The 20265-nt window shown below is 43.4% G+C and overlaps 1 protein-coding gene across 1 annotated transcript in view; it reads right to left on the bottom strand.

The window, feature by feature from the left end:
• SND1 (staphylococcal nuclease and tudor domain containing 1) overlaps positions 1-20265 on the bottom strand; it is a 1352488-nt gene that overhangs the window by 468431 nt on the left and 863792 nt on the right. The window lies entirely within an intron of this gene.

The raw sequence follows: 20265 nt of genomic DNA, 5'->3' as shown, positions 1-20265 counted from the left end.
CTGATGGCACTGGTGTTAATATCCTCTTCCTTTGGTGAGTTTAGGGTTACCAGACATCCGGATTTCCCGGGATCCGGATAGCTTATCAAAACTCAGCACTTTGTCCAGGTTTTGAAAAGCTGTGTCAGACAGGGAGGAAGTCCGTGCATGTGCGGCCGTCGCGCGTAACATCATCACATAGCGTCTGCTCATGCGCGGACTTCCTCCCTGCCCGACAAGAGCAGGCAGCGGGGGCGGGGCTAGGAGTAACTAGGCGGGCCTGAGGGGCCCGGATTTTCCGAAAGGAAAATCTGGCAACCCTAGGGTGGAAGACTTAGTGGCAATATCAGAAAACAATTTTCACAGAAAGAGAGGTTGTGAAGACAAAAACAGAGATGGGATTCCAGAATGAGCGAGAAACATAGGGAATCAGTATGTAGAAAAAGGATGGAATCCAATTAAAGAGAAAACGACATCAAACCTAGAGTAAGCTTTGACAGCAGCTTCATATGTTGGGAAGAACAATGCAGGGCAAACGTCTACGGTCTGGATCCCGTAAATGACCAAAACAGATCAGGATCAAGGCTGAGGGCTTCAACGGCAACTCCAGTAGTTGAAAAGTAGGACCAGTGCTGGGCAGATTTCTTTGGTCTGGCCCCAACTACCGGCAGGAAGAGATAGAGATCAAGTATACCAGTGTTTAATCAAGACAAAGTGGAACCTGTACAGTGTCAGATTCAACTCTGACCACCTATTGGGCAAACTGGATGAACCATGCAGGTCTTTATCTGCTGATATTTACTACGTTGCTGTTTTGCTGCTATGGGTTTACTGCAGCCTTAGTAGCTCGCAGCTAGACTTGCTGATTAACCTTTGCCAATTTATTAAACAACAGAAATTGAGATCAGAATACCTTAAGGTCCAGAATCTGAGATTCAAACGATAATGGAATTCTAAATCTAAACTAAACTAAACCTTAAGTTTATATACCGCATCATCTCCACGGATGTGGAGCTCGGCACGGTTTACAAGAACTTAAAATATAGGAAGAGAAGGAAAAAAAAAGGTTTACATGAACTTATATATAGAAGAGAAGAGTAAGGGGGGATAGAATTACATTTTAGTGAAAAGCCAGGTTTTTCAGTTGCTTGCGGAATAATTGGAGGGAGCCCAGGTTCCGCAGCGGGGTAGTGAGGTCGTTCCAAAGACCTGTGATTCTGAAGAGAAGGGATTTTCCCAGTTTGCCTGTATAGCGAATACCGTGTAGAGAGGGGAAGGATAGTTTATACCTTTGGGCGGGTCTGAATGTAAAAGTAAAAACAAAAAAGTTTCTATGTATATCAGGGGTGTCCAACCTGCGGCCCAAGAGCCGCATGCGGCCCCATGATGTATTTTGTGCGGCCCCGGTCGAGGGCAATGCAGTGTTTTCCTCTGCTGCCCCCGGGTGTTTACCATCTTGCTGGCTCCCTCCTCTGTCTTGCTGCAGCATTTGTGCGGCTCCAGAAATGTTTTTTTCAGCCATTGCGGCCCAGGGAAGCCAAAAGGTTGGACACCCCTGATGTATATTATGTTAGAAAAAGTGCTTGAGGTGTTGAGAACATAAGAACACGAGAATTGCCGCTGTTGGGTCAGACCAGTGGTCCATCGTGCCCAGCAGTCCGCTCCCGCGGCGGCCGTTAAGTCAAAGACCAGTGCCCTGATTGAGTCTAGCCTTACCTGCGCACGTTCTGGTTCAGCAGGAACTTGCCTAACCTTGTCTTGAATCCCTGGAGGGTGATTAACAGCCTCTGGAAGAGCGTTCCAGGTTTCTAAAACTCTCTGGGTGAAGCAGTGATTGCGGATTGAAGGACTATGATATTTTTATGACTATATATTTGATTGTTTTTTCAACTTTTTGGTAATGGACATTTGATTTAACACGTGGATTAAACCAGCAGCGTTAGATCTTACAAGGATCACCTAACGCCCAACAGTCTACAAACAAGTTTGGAAGAAAATCAGCTGATTTATCTGAAATATAAGTGACTTTATTTTAACTTCATAGAGTTGTTGGAGTGTTTTCAGAAAATCGTTTCTGATTAATAATTAACACCATCAAATGATAGGCAGCCAGGTGGGTGCTATGATGTTCTAATTAATACTCTTAAGGCATATTGCTGCCGGAGTGAGATGGGTGATTACGACTGAGTACATTGAAAACAAAATATATTTATATATTTTTAGTTAACAGCACTTTTTCCTTACATAATATACATAGAAACATTTTCATTTTTTCTTTTACATATTCTTTTTTTTAGTAGATTTAGAATTCCATTATATTTAGAATTTTGATTCTTTTGGGGAATTCTTCATTTGAATTAAATAGTCCCCCGAGTGGTTTTGATATCCAGAATCTGAGAGCCACTACTTCAGGAAAAGGCCTAGGAAGAGAAGATCATTTTACCCTGTTTCCCTGAAAATAAGACCTACCCTGAAAATAAGCCCTAGCATGATTTTTAAAGATGCTCCTAATATAAGCTCTACCCCCAAAATAAGCCCTAGTGAAGATCGACCCCTGAAGGCCTTCCACCCACTCACGAATGTCCCCGTCTCCATCCCTGCCTGATTCGCCAAAAAAAAATCAGACCCGTCAATTCAGCAATCCCCCACCCCGGTGAGACCTGACATACTTCCCCCTCTGAGGCCTCCTAAAGCAGTAGCGGCGGCAGTGCTTTGAATGGGCTGTTTCGCAGCCTTCCCCACCAAGGCCTTCCCCCTGCCACATCACTGACATCATCAGTAATGCAGCAGAGGGACGGCCACGAAGCAGCCCGTTCAGAGCGCTGCTGATTTAAGAGGCCTCAGAGTGGAGGCATGTCAGTCTCACGATGGGAGAGTTGGTGGGGATTTTGCTGCACAGGGGGTGGGAGGAAAGGATAGAAAGATGCTGCACATGGGTGGGGGGGGAAGAGAAAGGAAAGCGGAAGAATTGGGGAGGAAGGGAGAGATGATTGTTGTAAATGAAAAAAAAAAATAAGGCATCCCCCAAAAATAAGCCCTAATGCGTTTTTGGGACCCAAAATTAATATAAGACACTGTCATATTTTCGGTGAAACACAGTAGTATTATAAGCAGAGGTCTGGATTAAAAATGGGATTAGAGATGGAGATGCCATGTTTTATCTCCTTATTATGTTTGGGTCGTTAGCAAGTGCAGCATTTGCGATTCCATGTTATTTGGGAACAAATAAAAGTTAACATGTCACCAGTTTAATTTGTGAGAGTCTCCCATAGAGCTCCGCAAGCGTAAACAGGGTGGCTAACACAGGATGGCACAAGCTCTAATACATACCGAAAATATATTTCCTGGGGAGCTAAGCAGTTGGTGGCTCCTTTTAGATGCTTAGGGAAGGGCAGTTCAGAAAATGTATCCAACTAAGTTCAACAAGAACTTGGAAAAGACTAGGATCACTCCCATAGCTAATTTGACTCCCTCCATATGATGTTCTCTTAATTGTAGTCTCTTCATTAATTTTTTGTAAACCGCATTGAACTTTACTGCTCTGCGGTCTAGAAATCCGATGTTATGTCATCAGATCGAACCTGTGTAAGAAATGTTTATGTGGATATCTTATTTTGAAATTCCTGCATGGATGTCACAACAAGTAATTCTGATTTTTGGTAAAGCAAATGCAAAAAAACCCCGCAATTTTTACCATCTTGAATTTCAATGGGAACTATTTTATTCCTCCACCAAAGATTTGCCAATCAGTCACTATTTATTTTGCTGCTGAACTCTTGCTGACCAAGTACAATTACATACTTAAAAACATAGGCCCTGTTTTACTAAGGTGCGCTAATCAAATTAGCATGCGCAAAACACTAACGCGTGCATGTTAGTCTATGGGCCGCGATAGCATTTAGCGCATGCTAATTCGATTAGTGCACCTTAGTAGAAGAGGGGGCTAGTTTATTTTATTATTATTTTTTGATAAATCTTTATTGATTTTTAAACTAAAACAGTGCCAAACAAATAAAGAACAGTAAGTATTACATGCAATACTATATTAACTATAAAGGCAACTATATATCATTCAAGATTTTCAAATTTCATATATTAAATAATACAATTTAACATAATATATGATTTAAATAATTCATAAAGTTACCTAAATATCACCACCAGTATTTAATTATTTCCCTCCCTTCCCCCCTCCCCCCATGGATGTGTATAGGAAATGAATAAAAGAAATATTATCATATTGATATTATCATATCAAACAGGGCTAGTTTATTTAAAATTTGAAGACCTGGTCCTATTACTCAGAAGCCGCCTTGTGACTTGTCTACATCCTGACTGACAAATACCATCCTAGTAGATTGCAGTTTGGCACCTCTTTGGCCTCATCTGCGTCATGCCAAATAAAGCTGGTGGAGTCCTCCACGCTCCACCCGTGTTCCTACCACTGGGGGGGGGGGGGGGTTGGGTGTAGCAATATTATGGATTCAATCATGACATGAAGGAAAGTTCTGCAGGATTCCCAGGGCTGCAGCTCACTGGTTGAGTTGTTACCTCTGCACCCAGGTTGCGAGATCAAATCCCGGTGCTGCGCCTTGTGGCCCTGGGCAAGTCACTTATTCCTCCAGTGCCCACCGCTTGAATGTCAGCTTTGAAATGCCAAAGCGACAAAAAAGCAATATACAATTTCCCTTTCCCGTAATATTGCTGCATCATTCCTGATGGTAGAAATGCAGGTGGATGCCTCCCACATATTCTAGTTTAGCTCCTCGAGTTGTCTTTATTGGAAACATCCATGCCGTTCTTATTTTATTAATTTGATGGCAAACTGTTGACTCCTGTTATCTGACCTCAAACCACTTAGCTGTGTGAAATGAAAGAAGGTACCGCAAGTGATTAAGCTGAACTATATTATCTGCAGTGCAAGAATGCTTACGTACAAGAAGTTGGCCACTTAGGCTAAAGGTGGTCAGTCTTACTTTGTACCTTTCAATACAAAGGAGGCTTTCCAGACCTGCCTGCTCCGATCACATCACTAAAATCCATGGCTTAGATTCTTTCAGAGAGGGAATTAACAGCCTCCTTTGAGACCCTCATGTAGGCAGGCTCACACAAAGCCTCTTTTTAGAGCTGGGTTTTGGCACTGCAGCCAGCCCTTACACTACTTCCATGTATGCTGAATGCAAATCCTCTGCTGTATGGGCTCAGACTGCCACAGGAACAAGGGGATGGTGACACAGGAAAGGAAGGAAGAGGGGCAGACAGTGGAGTCTACGCTCATGGAATCTCAATCCTCTCGGTGAAAGAAAGGTGGCAAGGTAAAAGGCAGACTGAATAAAGGAGCCCAAAATTTGGCAAACACATTAATAAGCGCCTAGCATGGCTCTTATCATGGCGTTAGCAAAGGGGTTTTTGCTGTGTTATATTTCAGTTTGTAGCCAGCACTGATTAAAGAAGAAAAACAGACTGAATCTGAGAAACTATGATCAATTTTTAAAACCTAAATTGTGAGTGAAATGAGCAGGGACAATAGAACGGAAAAAGAAGGCACAATGGTTGCTTCACTTCCTGATGTGAAAAATCAGAGGGAACAGAAAAGGCTAACTTGTTGGCTAAGAAAATGTATGGGGAAATCAACTGCTTATTCCTCGGACAGTGTCCTGCAAACTTTCTCGAGCCGCGGCCCACTAAAGCTAGTGGCTGCGGCTCGAGGCACCCGGAAGTGCGCAGATGTCGCCATGATGACATCATGTGCGACTTCATCACGTTGATGGCCGTGCATGTGCGAAGGCCCTCAGAAGGGCCCCGAGACACCAGTGGGTGGTGCTAGCAGGGAACAGGGCCAGAGAGGAGAGGCGTTAGCGCCCGCTGACTGCCTACAGGACATGCCTCTCGCCGCGTGCCTCACGTCTGCTTGTAAACACTGGTGCACATTTGCTGAAGCAGTTAGAGAATGACGCAGGGACAAAGTTTGTCCTCATCTCTACAAGCTCTGCCCCTGCATGTTTTGTGCTTTTATATGCTATTAAGGTCTTTTGTAGGCCTTTAACCAAGATGACCAAAGAAAAACATACGCATATATTTTTAGGAAAGCATTTCAATTAAAAGTTTTAGTCATGCAATTAAAGATAAAGGAAGCAGAGAAAACTTAAAATAGAGAGCCAGCCCATGTGTTCGCAGGAAGCCCGTGAAGGCCCCGCTTGAGGTTAGGCAGGATCAGCAGGGCCATAGCTGAAAGCAACCTATTGGCCAACAGTTCTCAAGCACATATTGGTGCTTTAATTATTGCTGCTGTGAGCCAGTGGATATCGAGGGAAAGAAGTTTGGAGGACTGTGAAAAGAGGGGGAGAGAGAAGAGATAGAAAGGAGGGGAGGGACAGGAAGGAAGACAGATGAGGTTGCAACAAAGGCTGCGAGTGTGACTGCATCTCTCTTCCCCCCACCCACACTGTGTGATGCCTGCTATGCTGTGACTCACAGGGTTAGGCAGGCACCACAGTAGGGAAAATGCCAAACCCTGGGGGAGGGGAAGGGCAGGCACAGGTGAAAGCATTTGCTGGAACTCAAGGGGGGGAGGGGGGAAGCAGGCAAGAGAGTGCACTGGACCTCATTGGGAAAAGTGATACTAACCAGGCAGTTGTTCCGGCAGGCATTGGGTGAGTAGGAAGCTAGCTGGGCACACGAGGAATTGATAACCAGGAGCGAATCAGGAGACAGCTTGGTTGGCTGAACACATGGAAGCGCAGGCTGAGGGAAGGAGAAGTAATGGTGGACGTGTGCAGAAAGCAGGTAAAAAATAAAAAAAATCAAGAAATTTAAAAACTTATAATGATCAAATTTATTAACCGTGATGATTTTTTTCATTGCAATTGGGTGCAGCACTATTAGTTTTAAATTTTAAACAAAATACTTCATGATTTTAATATTAGGTCATCAATAAAGAATGGCAAGGGCCAAAGTTGACCCCAACCCTATCACATCCCTGCAAACTCATGATTTGAACCCCCACAGTAATTCTGTTAAAATATTGCCGTCATTAGAGTTTACCATGGATTACTGAACATCCTCATCCCCACGTCATTCTGTATTTTTGCTGTCAAAGCACAACTTTACTTGTACTTTGTAAAGAGAACTAGGTTATGATTCAGATCTCTCTCTACAATAATCCATACGACTGCTAAACCCATACGAATCTTCTGCAAAATAAAAATTGCTTACCTTTAACTAGTGTTCTCCACTGACAGCAGGATAACCAGCCACACAAATGGATGATGCCATCTAAATTTCCCTATCCTAAGAATTCGGGACTTGCGAGAACTGGCGGCAATCATTCAGGGAGCTCAAAAAGCTCGCTCCTGCGTGCCGGCCTGGGTGCGCCGCTGGCTGCGAGATCAGAAGGAGGGGCTCAGCATGGGGCAGGAGTGCAGAGACCTTGCTCCTACTTATACACCGCTGGACCACCAGGGAAAAGGTACAAGGTGGGGTTAAAATTGTTAGTATCGGCCGGGGATGTGAGACATCCCTCCTGTCCCGGCCTAACGGCAGGCCTGCAGCAAGTCCAGGAGGGTGTCGGTGGTCACTGGGTGATGACCCGAATATAGGACGAGACCCCCATTTTGGGGCCCAAAAATCGAGTATATACAAATATAAACCACTCTAGTTATACTACAGAAGGGCGGTATATAAAATCCATGACACCGCCTATATAATAGACTACCACTTAACTCCACTGTGGGAGCAATATGAGTTAAGCGTGACTAATTAACCTGCTATCCACAGAAAACACCCATTATTAGTAAGCAACTTGGTTTTCTCAGCACACAAGCAGGAATTACCAGCCACAGAAGGAGATAAAATACTGAACAGGAAGCAAGATAAATAGGATGAAGATATCTGAAGTTGTTAATAGTGACTAGATGAGACTCTTGGGTCAGCAGGGGGAGGGGGATTAACGTTTGATAATGATGATCAGACAGCAAGAAAATTGAGGTAAAAGGTCAAGATGTGGCCATGGTAGAGATGAAATGAGGCATAAGAGTCAAAGGCATCATCAGCATGGAAGATCAAGAAATGCAATTTTCTAGTTAACTAGAAATTCTCTGTTTTGTTAGATGTCTGTTGGTTCAAAAGAAAAAAAAAAAAAAAGAAGTTTGAGTGGATCTTCCATGAGCTTTAGTCCACTCCTGACAGAATGGAAGGCATCTCATGCAATCCAGTGTAGGATCTGTTCTCTTTTAAGAACACGTGGTTTAGAAGAAAATGCCGATAGAGAATCATGATGCAAATAGGACACTACTTAGGCAGAAAAAGGATATTAAGTGTGCAATAATGTCCGTTTATGATGAAAAAGAGTATATAAAGATGAATAATTCACTAGGACTTTGAGTTCACTGCCACCAAAAATTTGACCATCTAGAAGATGAAGTAGAAATTAAGCCTAGGGTCCTAGATTGGCCACTGTGAGAACAGGCTACTAGGCTTGATGGACCATTGGATTGACCCAGTAAGGCTATTCTTATGTTCTTAAGCCTGATATGGTGAAAAGGGGCTATAAAAATCATGACCCTTTGGTTGTTTTATCAAGGTCTTTGCAACTAGAGAAACTGGAACTCTCCCTCAATAAAGATATTGACTGTTGATCCTCACCTGGGCCAGAAGTTCATTGCATTGCATTAGTGATTTTTATTCTGCCATTACCTTGCAGTTCAAGGCGGATTACAGAAGAGGATTTCTGGACATGTCCAGAGGTGTTACAGAGTAGAGTGGGTTGTTGGCAATGAAAGCACTTCTTGAACCTGCTAGAAGGCCTCGACATGAGGAAAAATCTCAGCAAGGTCAAAAAACACAATGGTGGCAAAAACAAAGACTGAAAACCAGAAGAAGAAAAAACTGCCGAAGGGTAAATGGCAACTTTCCTACTCAGCAAGATTGGAAATAGATATCGAGTGTTCCACCCCCCCTCCCCTCAAGAAAAATCTGATTCAGTCTTTGCAGCTTGAGGGACCACTTGTATGGGTCTAGAACTTGACTAAACCTATCTGCCAGAAGTCCTCTTTTGATTATTACTTATTTAAGCATTTATATAAATCTCCTTTCACTATAGCCCTAAGCAATGTACCAGGAAACATAAGAACTAAAGATCGCACAAAGTGAAGTGTAATAGGTCAATAATGAATTTCTACAGTTAAACAGTATAAAATCTATATCAGTGTCTTACAGATAATTTGAATCAAAATGTCTGGATATCTAAAATACTATGCTCTAATTTATTACAATTAACCCGTCCCCCTTTTTATGAAGCCACATTAGCGGTTTTGTTTTGTTTTTATCACTGGCCACGGCGGTAAAAGTTCCAGCACTCATAGGAATTCTATGAGCGTTGGAGCTTTTGTTGTCGCAGCCGGTGATAAAAATAAAATACTAATGTGGCTTCATTAAAGGGGGGAGGGGGAATGAATTACTGAAAAAAATATATTTTCCAAATATTAAATATATTGTATAAAGCCTTGACATAATATGCAGGCACGTGTCTTAATAGTGTCTCCTAAGAGATAAGCCAGTTCACACAATTCCCTGACACAGATAAATCTATTCCTCCCTACATGACTCCCTTATTAAATTAGGCTAATTCTGTTGGTCACTTGATCTCAAAATCAGAAGCAGCCGCCAGGAGATGTAACCAGTGCCTGAGCAAGGAAAAATTGATTAAAAGAGCAACCATTGCTAATAAATGTGTGTTGTTACTATCCTATCATATTAGTAAAAGCCAAACATGTTTTGCTAGTAGAATTGCCTGCATCAGGGACACATTTAGTCCTTATTATAAGGACATGTAACATCTAGCAATGATAAATCAGAACATGTATACAAAATAAAATCATAGTCCCCTTATACCGGACTTGCTTATAATGGAACCTTGCATATAGCGGACGAGGTCCGCTGGTCCCGACCGAGCGCCATTATAAACATACAGAAAATCATCAGATATAGCGGACTCTCGGATATACCAGACAACTATTTTAGTCCCCAGACACGCTTTTAGCTGTAGTTTTATTCGGCTATAACGGACATGCAGGCTCCGCCTACAAGGCACGTAGTATGCCGGTGATATAGTATCAAAATGCAGCCCAGAAAAAAAAATGACAGAGTATTTTTCTTTCCAGTACAGTGTTCTGCTTTGCAATCATTTCATGCCATACCAATGTTTTGCTGAGTTTTGGTCTTGATGTTGCTGATATGTTTGTGCAGTGACTGTTGTTCATCGATTTACGTTGTTTCAAGTTGCCCTAAATAAAGTTTTTTAAAAATGCAACTCTGGATATAACGGACTGTTTTTTCCAGGTCCCTTGAAGTCTGTTATAACGGGATTATACTGTAATCAGTAATTCAAATAATGGTTAAAAGCCAAAAAGAGCAGACACATGCACAAAAGTTCTTCACTGGGCTAGATGGACCTTTGGTCTGTTTCATTATGGCGAGGCTCATCCTAGATCATATGGTGCCGATATCAACATATCCCTTGATAGCGCAGGCACAGAAAATGTCATTTTGTCAGGACCTAATGGCACAGGTCTCACTAAAGAAAAGCAAGTCCAAGCCAGCAAAATGCACTGGGAGTATGCACAAGTTAAATTAATAGGATTAAATAGTACAAATCTCACAAAAAAAAAAACAGGGAAACGTCGCCACTAAGCAGAACTGTCCTGGGTAAATTTTGGTATCCTTAACACATCTCCCATCTTCTGCTTGCACTTTCTCTGTTAAATCTCCCCCTTTCCCATTATTCTTGCCTCTTCTTTTGATTCCCACCCAACATCTCCCTCTGACTGTGCTTCTCTCTTTATCCCTTTCATTTTCCCCATTCCATTTTCTTTTTCATTTCATGCAATGTATCCTACCCACTTCCCTTATGTAGCATGCTTTGTCTGTAATGTTCATAGTAGTCTGTATTTCCCCATTTTATAGTTTTAAATGACTTTTTAAAAAAATTATCTTTGTATAATTGTAAACTGCTTTGGTTTCAAAAGTGGTATATCAAGACCAAATAAACTTGAAACAACTTCTCAGTGTCTCCCTTCTTAGTGGCTGCAGATTGTGTCTTCTGCCCCAATAGCAACCTGCATGTGCATTTTTTTTACTGCATGTCTGGTCCAGATACAGTTCTTAAATTTGCTCCATTGTCAGCCTCCTGGGGGAGAAAATGCTGCCATCGTCATGGGCTTGCAACTCTGTTTTTGAAATCGGAATGAAAACCAAGGAATTGATTGGTGAGAGTCATATATATTTTGTGCATACTGTAGTGTACCAAGGGCGGGGCAGAGATGGCTTGATTCTCCAGTGGAGGAGCCTTTACTGGCAGGAGCAAGCAGTAGGGGTGGGGTGGGGGGGGGGGATACATGGAGTAATGCAGGGCCATGGTCCCTTGTGTAGCTGTTGGCTCCATCAGCCCTTCGTACCCTCTGATGTCAGCTTCCTGTTCCAGGGTGGGAGACTGGCAAAACCAAAGGCCACGCACATGCGAACTGCAGTCCTGCTACCACTCCACAACCCACCCACCCCATCCCCTGAAAGAAGGGTGCTATGGCTAGAGGAGAAGGTGCTCTGCCCCAGGTGACCTCCACGCCAGGTATACCGCTGCATATTCTTTTGGGGTGTCCTGAAAATCTGACTGGTAGGAGAGTCCCAAGGACTATGTTGAGAACCCTCGATTTAGAGAGAACATTGGATAAATTTAAGCATATTGTTGGAAATGATCAGGTTTATAATGGAGTAACTCTAGTTAAGCAGTAGATAACTAAACCAGATGGGGCTGTAGACCTTTTTTTCCCCCATTTAAAACTGTACCAGCAAACTCAAAGCCTTTTACACAGTTACAATATCAGATAGTTAAGTACTAGAAAAGGGTACACCCAACAGAGTGGACAATTTAGACTCAGGTATTCATTAACTGTTAATGTTTCACCTAACTATATGAGACCTTTTGATTATGTCCTTACAGCAGGAGCTTGCCAGAGGGGTAGCAAGAGAGAGTTCGCAATACAACCAGCAGCTCTCATGGCCACTTTATTGGTTCATGTGTGCATATATGGGGAGGGGGGGGGGGAGAGTAGGGAAGGGCTTTGCGGCAAAAATTTTGGGAACTCTTAATGCGAGGCTGAGGCTGCTTCACCTTCCTTCTCTCTCATTTACAGGAGATCATAATAATTCCACCCTATTATTAAAAAAATGGCAGAAATGTGCTGTCTTACAAAGAAAGGGTTATAAGAAAAAAACAACAGGCATCTTTTTCTGCAAAATATCTGTAAGAAATGAAGTTCAACAGCATATGGAGTGAGAATTCCAGATAACCTGCATTAACATTCCTGCAGCAAAGGTGATTTTATACATACATGATTGGGGGAGGGGTGGTGGAAAAAAAAAACCCTTCTAAAACTAAACAAATTTCATATTAGCCACATTTATAAATAGGCAGCATTATTCCAGCCTAGAAAAACAGATACAGTATATTAATTTCTTTGCAATCATTGCTGCTCACCCAGTATTTGGAGCAGCATGACTTGCTATCTAGAAATGAGATGGTCTGCCTGCCTCCTGCTTGTTCTTTGGTTAAGTAGCTGGTCGCATGGCTGGTTTACTAATAAACTGGTATTTCTCATCAAATCAAGCAGAAATACTAAAGGCACTAAAGGCACAAGCATTCAACATGCTTGCCTGTTTTCTTCTATGAAAATTTCCATGTACTGTAGTCAACAATGACAGACCAATAAAGGCTCCTCCATTAGAGAACCAAGCTATCGACAGAGAGGCTTGGTAAGCGTATATCATGAAGAAGGACACGGTACTACTCGAAAGAGAAGAGCGACTAAGATGGTTAAGGGGCTGGAGGAACTGCCATACAGCGAAATATTAGAGAAACTGGGTCTTTTCTCTCTCGAACAGAGGCGATTGAGAGGGGACATGATCGAAACATTCAAGGTACTGAAGGGATAGACTTAGTAGATAAGGACAGGTTATTCACCCTCTCCAAGGTAAGGAGAACGAGAGGACACTCTCTAAAGTTGAAAGGGGATAGATTCCTTATGAACATAAGAAAGTTCTTCTTCACTCAGAGTGGTAGAAAGCTGGAACGCTCTTCCAGAGGCTGTTATAGGATTCAAGACAAAGTTAGACAAATTTCTGCTGAACAAGAACGTGCGCTGGTAGGGCTAGTCTCAGTTAGGGTGCTGGTCTTAGATCAGAGGGCCGCCGCGTGAGCGGACTGCTGGGCATGATGGACCACTGGTCTGACTCAGCAGTGGCAATTCTTATGTTCTTATGTTTTTATCATGAAAACTGGGTTTTATGACCAGCCCTTCTATTCATTCGAGCTCGTCATTGCATCTCTGTGTATCCCAAGTGATCCAGTGGCAACCTGGAAACTAGAGCATTGCATTCTCCCGTGCATCAGAACAGTATTGATAACTCGGCCCATTATAGACTGATATAGCACCAAAAAAATGCAAAGCATATTTGGATCTTTTCTGAATGAAAGACCATGAAGAACCCCCGTCCAACCTCTTCAAACAAAAGCACACACAAGGCTAGGACCAATCTACCGTCAGCAAAAATGGCACAGGATCTAACAGCACCAGGAATTAGCACTTAATCAACAAGCAACAGCTTCCATCCTCCTTAACGTTTCTCATAATCCATAGTTTTGCTGCTATCATCATAAGTGAGAAGCCTTGGACAAGCAATAGTTTTTCTAGATTCTACTGCTGCCATCATCCAGACTTCTTCTTGGACTTTCTCCTCTCACTTCTTCACCATTTCTAAGCAGAACATTTCTTTTATATATATTTCCTGCAAGAGCTCTCCTTCATGTATCCTCGCAGCTGGATTGCTGGTACCTAACCATTCCCCAGGATTTTACCCGGGAATTCCAATCTCATTCATAGTGTACCAGTGAGTCCTTTGTTGCTACAGACGTGCCAAGCAATGGCCATTTCTTCTCACAGGTTCACCTTTCTCTCATGACAGCAGCAGCAGAAACACAGGCAATACTTTTCTCAGCCTAATCTAATCTAATCTAATCTAATCTAATCCTTAGGTTTGTATACCGCATCATCTCCACGTTCGTAGAGCTCGACGCGGTTTACAGTAGGAGAAATAGGAAGGAACTACAACAGAGGGTTAGAGGTAGAAGTGTAAAGAAAATTTAGAGGACTTGGGATGCCAAGATATAAGTTTCCTTGATTCCTAAGTTGGAGGGAGACTTACATTTTTTGTGAAAAGCCAGGTTTTCAGATGTTTGCGGAAAACTTGGAGAGAGCTCAAGTTTCGAAGAGGGGAGGTAAGGTTGTTCCAGAGCTCAGTGATTTTGAAGTGGAGGGAGGTCCCTAGCTTTCCTGTGTGGGAAATGCCTTTTAGCGAGGGGAAGGATAGTTTTAATTTGTGGGAGGATCTGGTGGTATTAGGGTTTGAGGAATTCCAAGAAAGAGGGATAAAGGGAGGGAGGATACCATATAGGATTTTGAAAGTTAAACAGGCGCATTTATAGTGGACCCTGGCGATTATTGGAAGCCAGTAGAGCATGGCCAGGAGTGGGGAGACATGGTCAAATTTACTTTTAGCGAAGATGAGCTTGGCTGCGGCATTCTGAATCCGTTGGAGTCTGTGGAGGTTTTTCTTAGTTAGGCTTAAGTAGATAGAGTTGCAATAGTCCAATCTGGAGAGGATGATGGATTGGACAAGGAGGTAAAATGTTTTTGATGGAAGCAGGATCTAACTTTCCTCAGCATGTGAAGGCTGAAAAAGCCTTTTTTTTTTTTTTTTTACCAAGGATTGGAGGTGGTCATTGAAGGACAATGTGGAATCAATGATGATGCCCAAGACCTTGCTCGAGAACTCAAGCTGCAGAGAGGAGCCAGAGGGTAGTGGGATGGAGGTGGGTAGGTGATCTAGTTTTGGACCGAGCCAAAGAAGTCTTGATTTGGACTCATTCAATTTCATTTGCACAGTGTGGGCCCAGGATTGTAGGTTCATTATACAAGAGGATATGTTCTTAGACAGGTCGGTGAGGTTCGAATCGGTCTCGAGGAGGACGAGGATGTCGTCTGCATAAGTATAAATTGTTTCAAGGGGGGATAGGTGGAGGAGTTTTAGGGAGGACATATAGATATTGAAAAGGATAGGGGTTAGTGGAGAGCCTTGCGGGACTCCACAATTCGGTTTCCAGGGGGAGGATGAGGTGCCATTCATGTTAACAATGTAAGAACGAGAGCGGAGGAATTTAGAGAACCAACCTAGGACTGTGGAGTTGATACCTATCTCAGAGAGTTGGTAAACAAGAATATCATGGTGAACAACGTCGAAAGCAGCGGAAAGGTCAAATTGTAGGAGGACGGCGAACTTGTTTCGAGAGTGAAGTTGTTGAACCCTTGAAATCAGGGAAGACAGTAGGGTTCGGTGCTGAAGTTAGGACAAAAGCCATATTGATAGGGTAAAAGAATAGAGAATCTCTCTAAGTATGATGAGAGTTGGGAAGAAATGATGGACTCTAGCATCTTGGTTAGGAGAGGGATATTTGCAACTGGGCGATAGCTGGATGGTATGGAAGGGTCAAGGTCAGATTTTTTTCAGTAGTGGGGTCAAGGCGATATGACCCATTTCTGGGGAGAAATATATATATAGATCAGAGCAATATGCTTACTTGTACAAACTCGAGTAGAAGGATAGATGGGTTATTGTGTCATACCATCTATAAACTGGTTGATTCCGTTACCTTATGTAATGCCACCTTAACTGCACCCCCAATTCATAACACACAAATATCTCACTAACCCCAATCTCCTAGCCACAATGCCACCTAAGCCTTTTTTCTAGGCTAGTGACTTAGCCTGGGAAAACGATTATGATCCTTGGTATTTTTTGGGTCAGTAATTAAAAAGAGAATTCCAAAATCAACCAAGTCTACGTAGAAAGAGTTCTCTGCTTAATGTGTAGAGAAAGGCCAACAGCAAAATGAATGTTCTTGTATATGAAAGGATAAATATTAAAGGAGATGGGATTTGATATACCACTTTTTCTGTGTGGTTACAATCAAAGTGGTTTACACATTTTAGCCAGGTACTTATTTTGTACCTGGGGCATAAAGAGATTAGGTTTAGAGAATGACACGGGGAAAAAATCTGTCCCCGTCACCGCCCCGTCACCGACCCACCATCCTCTGCACCGCCCCGTCACCGCCGATCCCTTCACCGCCCCGTCACCGCCATCCCTTTCACCGCCCCATCACCGCCACTGCCATCCCATTCACCGCCCCGTCACCGTCCCCGCTGCATCCATATAAGCCTTTTTCCTTTCACTCCCTCCTTCCAATTTGAGCCGGGAACACTAGCGATCGCACGGTCCCCGCGGCCACTACCTGCCTGCCCGGTCGATCCTGGTGTTTGGCCGGCTCTCTCCCTTCTCCTCACCTTGGTTTGTGGGTTTTCTTTTTCGGCAACCTGCGCGCTTTCCCAGGGAGCCGCACACGCGCGGCTGCTCAGTGTTCGATCTTCTGCTCTGCTGCAACTTCCTGTTTCCGGTTGCGTCAGAGCAGAAGATCGAGGCTGAGCAGCGGCGGGTGTGCGCGGCTCTCTGGTAGCGTGCGGGTCGCCGAGGAGGAGGATCTGCGGACTGGGGTGAGGAGAGGGGAGAGAGCTGGCTGGACACTGGAATCGATTGGGCGGGCGGGTGTGAGCTGCGGGGACCGCGCGATCCTTCATGCCTCACTGCGGGGGACAAGACCATTCACCGCCCCGCGGGCGGTGAATGGCCTTGGACCCGTCGCCGCAGCGACTGCTAGTTTTCTTCCCCGTTTTCGGCGGGTGACCCGCGGCTAAAATGCGGTGGCCGCGGGTAAACCGCCACCGTGTCATTCTCTAATTAGGTTCTTACCTTGCCAATATCTTTTCTAGTAGATAGGTATATCATTCTGAGCGAGTGGATTTATAGCCCAGTTGGACTTGGAAAAGAAATCCACTCAAGATTTTTTTCTGAATCTCTCCTACTTTACAGAGGACTCTGCTGCTCCCTAGTTAGTTCCAAAGCAGGCAAGTGTATTTTCTATAGTAGAACAGATGTCTATCAGAAAAAAAATCTGGAGTGGATTCCTTTTGCAAGGCTCGTGAGCACTGAGATATAACCCACACATCCAGAAAACACTTATTCTAGTGCAACAGATGTATTAAAGTGACTTGCCCAGCGTCACAAGGAGCTGAAGTGGGAATCAAACTCACAACCTCAGGGTGCAGCTGCTCTTACCACTAGGCCATTCCCCCACGTCAACTTGAGTCTTGCATGAAATCAGCACTCCAGAGTCTCAAGTTACAAACACATTTCCATCCTTAATAGCTGGCACCAATTTTATCCAATTAATCCTGGTCCAACGCCCCTGAACAATATGTCTGTGCCAATAAAAGATGAGAAAATGGCAAGGAGGTGTATCATTGCTGTTACTCACCAGTAAATGGCTTGCAAATGATTATTCTCAAAGGGGTTGCAATAATAATAATAATAATAATAATAATAATTTTATTCTTATATACCGCCAAAGCCATGAAAGTTCGAGGCGGTTTACAACAAGAAGCGCTGGACAATCAGCGAAGAGGTCACAATTCAAAGTCGTTAATACAATCTTACATAATGGAAGAAAAGATTCTCAAAGTCATCAATGCAATCTTACATAATGGAAGAAGTGGAAAGCTATATAAATCTTAAGGTTACGTGTTGAATTTGCAGAGGTATAAAAATTCCTTAGTTTACAAAGAGATTGAACAAACTCGTTTTTACCAATTTTCTAAAATTGAGGTAGGTTGAGGAATGCGTGATGATGTTAGTCAGCCAATCGTTCCATTTGCCTGCCTGCCTGTTGGTCTCTGCTCCCATATGCTGCAAACACTCAGTGGGCTCTAGCACCATATTTAATAGGCAGTCCACTATTATTACAGGCAAATCAGGTAGCTTAGCTACCTCAGTTACACCTGGATGCAATCTGATCGACCAGACACGGCTTGAATATTCACAGAGCTATCTGCTGGAGTTCTAAATGCAACATGTGATGCAGAGTATTAGCTGTCAGCAGACAAGGACCAGTTGGTCTAGAGAGAGTCTGCTCGTGAACACCTAATGTGTTGCCATAGAATCCACTAAGCTTCTAAACCCTATCCACTATAAAGTCTCTTGTCATTGCAGGCTTGAATTCTGTATTTTTACTTTTTTTGAGGTCTTGAAAAAAACTCAAGGTTTCTTACCAAAAAAGGTGGTAGAAATGTGCATTTCAGTGGGGAGAAGATGGGATGCAATCAATAGACACATGGCTATAATTAAATTCTTTATTAAAAAATAGAAAAGAAAAAGTAAAAAAATAATAGAAAATTGAAGAAATGTATTAATCCTAAAGAGTTGAAAGATCCAATGACGATAGCGGCTCATGAACACCTAATGCGGTATACGCATGAAAATTTGATGAAGGAGGAAGCTGAGGATCTATTAGATATTTAATTATAATATAGAAGAAAATATTGTTTAGGAGGGATGAGGTTGGCTATATAATAATTACATTCTGATATTATTTTTGACACTTAAAAACTCAGCTGAAAGTCCCTGTGCACAAGCTACTCACAAAAAGAAATTGTTGACATTTCTATGAAACCTGTCCTTTCCTTTCATGAGAACATAAGAATTGCTGCTGCTGGGTCAGATCAGTGGTCCATCCTGCCCAGCAGTCCGCTCACGTGGCGGCCTCTAGGTCAAGACCAGTACTCCAAATGAGTCCAGTCTCATCAGTTTAGCATGAACGTGTCCAACTTTGTCTTGAAACCCTGAAGGGTGTTTTCCCCCTATAACAGCCTCCGGAAGAGCGTTCCAGTTTTCTACCACTCTCTGGGTGAAGAAGAACTTCCTTACGTTTGTACAGAATCTATCCCCTTTCAACTTTAGAGAGTGTCCTTTCGTTCTCCCTACCTTGGAGAAGGTGAACAGTCTGTCTTTCTCTACTAAGTCTATTCCCTTCAGTATTTTGAATGTTTCAATCATGTCCCCTCGCAGTCTCTTCTTTTCAAGGGAGAAGAGGCCCAGCTTCTCCAAGCTCTCACTGTACGGCAACTCCTCCATCCCCTTAACCATTTTAGTCGCTCTTCTCCGGACCCTTGCAAGTAGTACCGTGTCCTTCTTCATGTACGGCGAACAGTGCGGGACGCAGTACTCCAGGTGAGGGTGCACCATGGCCTGGTACAGCGGCATGATAACCTTCTCTGATCTGTTTGTGATCTCCTTCTTGCCTACGGGACATGCCTCTTTTCGCGAGAGGCACATCCTGTAGACAGTCATCTGGCGTCGGCACATCTCCTCTTCCCCAGTGTACCGCGGCACACCAGAAATCTCAGGAGGCACACAGTTTGTGAAACACTGCACTAAGGCAATTAAAAAAAAAAAATAAAGAAATTACCACATGAGCCCTTACCACCACAGTTTTGTAGGCGAGAACGACCAGATTCTATGAAGCTTAGCCATACCTTTTAGGTGCCAGTCCACACAGTTTTCAATCAACCACTAGGCGCCACTTATAGAATCACACCTAGTGGCACCTAAATTAGGCAGGTTTTAATCTGGCCTAACTTACCAGCACCTATCTCACACACCTTGCGATGCCTAAGCTTATCACGCCTATTCTCCGCTCCTAACCATGCCTACTTTTCTGGTTGGTGTTGGATGATGGCTAGAATTAAGTGTTACCAGACACCGCAAAGTAATTCCATGCTCAGGTTTATTTTTTGTGAATTACCATGCTATTTAATTTACACAATTTGGATTCTGCGTGGATTTTAGTTAGGTGTCGCTAAGCGCCTACAGTTAGGGCATCTAGCAGCACCTGATATAGGCATTATTTATAGAATCAGGCCGTAAGAGCTCCCATGCTAATTTAAGTAATTAGAATGAACAATGCCTCACGTGCTGATTAGCGCTGTTTTGACCACTCTCCACTCCCTAACATGCCCCCTTCCAACGTGAAATAACCAGGCTCGAGGAATGGGCATCTTCATGGCAGATGAAGTTCAACGTGGATAAGTGTAAAGTGATGCATGTCGGTAACAAAAATCTCCTGCACGAATACAGGATGTCTGGGGCGGTACTTAGAGAGACCTCCCAGGAAAGAGACTTGGGAGTTCTGATCGACAAGTCGATGAAGTCGTCCGCGCAATGTGCGGTGGCGGCGAAAATGGCGAACAGAATGCTAGGAATGATAAAGAAGGGGGATCACGAACA

Source organism: Geotrypetes seraphini, chromosome 9 (assembly GCF_902459505.1).
Source record: "Geotrypetes seraphini chromosome 9, aGeoSer1.1, whole genome shotgun sequence".
NCBI classification, from domain to species: domain Eukaryota; kingdom Metazoa; phylum Chordata; class Amphibia; order Gymnophiona; family Dermophiidae; genus Geotrypetes; species Geotrypetes seraphini.
Note: the sequence above shows the minus strand (reverse complement) of the source record. Positions and strands in the feature narration are given on the sequence as shown.